We start from the raw sequence: 2,812 nt of genomic DNA on the forward strand, positions 1-2,812 counted from the left end.
ATATATACATACACTTATATAACTGCATAAAGTGTTTTACGTATCTGCTTTTTAATTTTTTTACACTCAGGCATTATCTAATCAATTCCGCCATTTTTCATCCAATCAAAAATAGAACAAGATTGATCAGATTCTTACTGCCAGAGACTGTCACTAGATCATGATGAAAAGGATTGACATGACGTGCTCAGTTTGGGCAAATCCCTTTTGTGAGTCGAAGTATCGTTCGTAGATTCAGGTCTGCCAACTGAAGAAATAAATAATGTTACTACAACTGATCTCTGTGCATCTTCGTCAGATCGCGCTGTATATCTTTTTTTCTCTTCGTTTCGAAGCATGGAACAACATCTGCCAAGCAAGTGTCAAACATGATTTGAAGAATTTATTAGAAAGTATTATTCGAAATGGATTCCTATTGGAATTATTCAATTATTCTTTAGATTTCTATTGTGTTTTTAAAAAAAAATGGAATAATTCCATAAGTGCCCTGAGATTCTGTCGAGCTTTATGTAGGTATAAATAGTACTTATTTATATATTGTTGGTACAAATAATACTTATTTATTTATTTATATTTATGTATTGATTTGTTCATTTATCCGAGAAAAAAATATTTTATATATAATTGTATATATATTGACATCACAATATAATTATATATAAAATATATTCATATATATATACAATACAATTATAGAAAATTATACGAATCTTACAATATTTTATAATTCAAATATAAAAAATTCCGAATTTTTAGAATTTCTATATCATTTTAAAACTGTTTGGAAAATTTCTCTAATTTTTTTATATTAATCTTTTTTTATACTAATCTTATAATATTTCAGAATTCATAAGACTTCACAATTCTTTTCTTTTGTGGAAAAATTACAACGAACTTTTTTTACGTAATTAGCAAATAAGTAATTTTTTATTTAATATAGCAAACCAAATACTGATAAAATAATTAAAATTCAATTTTTCTAGCGATAAATTTAACCGAGAGCTCAGAGTAGCCAAGTCACGAAGGCAGAAGGTCAATCGTTGACCAATAAATCTTTTACATTAAAGCTTTGTTTAGCAATGTTTAACGTTGCTCGCGCGCTTCCGGAGTTAGATAAGACTAATTAAAAAGATCCACAAACTCATTGGGGATTGGACTCCAAGTATCCAATTTCTAGAAGACGCTAGGTCAACGACCTACTGCCAAAAACAAAGAAAGGCACATCGTCCTTGCGAATATAAATACAAGAAATTCTCTTTGAGAAGCACAATCAATCAGTCAGTCAGTCAGTAATACTATATACCACCAGTTTCGCTGTATCAGTAATTCTGAAATCATAGGTTAGTGCGAGAAGTTCTCCCTATCATATAAAACATTCCTGAGCCGGTCTCCCTTAATATTCAAGACCAACTTCTTCGAAGGTCTGCATTCTGATTCGATCACTTGAGAGATTCATTACTGTTATTCTCCCGTTCAACTATAGAGATAGTGAGTAATTAATTCCTCAATACTTCGAAAATATTTTTTATTAGTACGAAACAAATCATCACAGAAATTTCCGTTTTTTCACTTCCATCCATTTCCTGGCTCTCTCATAAAATCATTCTTTTCCATTTCATATTTGTTCGAAACGATTAATTATATTACTGGAACGTTTGGCGCAGAGTTATACTCATTTCTTATGATTACATAGAGCGCTAAAAAACGCTTTTCGTAATTCTCTCAATTACTCAAAGGTAAGGGGCTTTGAATAGTTACTTCTCTTTATCACTTCACCTTTACTTGAAACGATAGAACGCTTCAGGTAATTCATTCTTATTCTTCCTATTACATGAAGCGATAAAATGCTTTTCGTGATTACTCGAAGCGATAAAGCACTTTGACTAATTACATTTCCTTATTATTCTGATACTTGAAGCAGTAAAGCGCTTCGAGTGATTCATACTCATTCTTTCCGATTCCATGAAATGATAAAACATTTTTAGTAACTTCTCGTTCTTTGAAGCGATAAACTGCTTCGAATGGTTACCTCTCTTTACTATTTCATTTATTTAAAACAGTAAAACTCTTCATATTCATTCTTTCCGATTACATGTAGCGGTAAAACGCTCTTATAAATTCTCTCTCTCTCTCTCTTTCTCTCTCTCTCTCTCTCTCTCTCGGATTACTTAGAACGATAAAACGCTTTGAGTAATTCACTCGATCTCTATTATTACTCAAAGCGATGAGGCGCTTGGGGTGATTCAAATTTCCTCATTTACTTTTTTGTTTTTTTCCTTTTTTTTCCTTTTTTCTCACTTATTCCAATGCGAATACTCTTCATCAATTTCGATATCATAAGTCCTTAAATTAAAAGGGAAATTTTTAACGTAGTGGTAAAGCGCAATCGCCATCGGGCGAATCGAAAAACGCAAGCCAAGATTGAGGTATTAAAAAAAAGGAGGCGATCTCGATATTTGTCAAAATTCAATCGGGGTTTCCGAAGAGGCCTGGATAAGGCCCATAAAAAATAATTCGAGAGAACCCCTCATCCTCAGCGATCCTTGAGGTGGATTTAACCGAGGATGATCCTCCATCTCTTCCATTCTTAAATTTCGAATTTCCTTCTCCTTCTTATTCTCCTACCCTGATAGACTCCTCGCATCCCGCAATTCCTTCTCTCTCTTTTTTCTCCGTCCCTTCTGAGGACAACAGATTCTTCGATGATCGAGATCTTTCAATCATTTGAAACCCTCGCCAAATCTGCAAAGTCTTCTCTTCCTTTGACCACACACACACACACACACACACACACACACACACACACACACAC

The sequence above is a fragment of the Atta colombica genome, unplaced genomic scaffold (genome assembly GCF_001594045.1).
Source record: "Atta colombica isolate Treedump-2 unplaced genomic scaffold, Acol1.0 scaffold99, whole genome shotgun sequence".
NCBI classification, from domain to species: domain Eukaryota; kingdom Metazoa; phylum Arthropoda; class Insecta; order Hymenoptera; family Formicidae; genus Atta; species Atta colombica.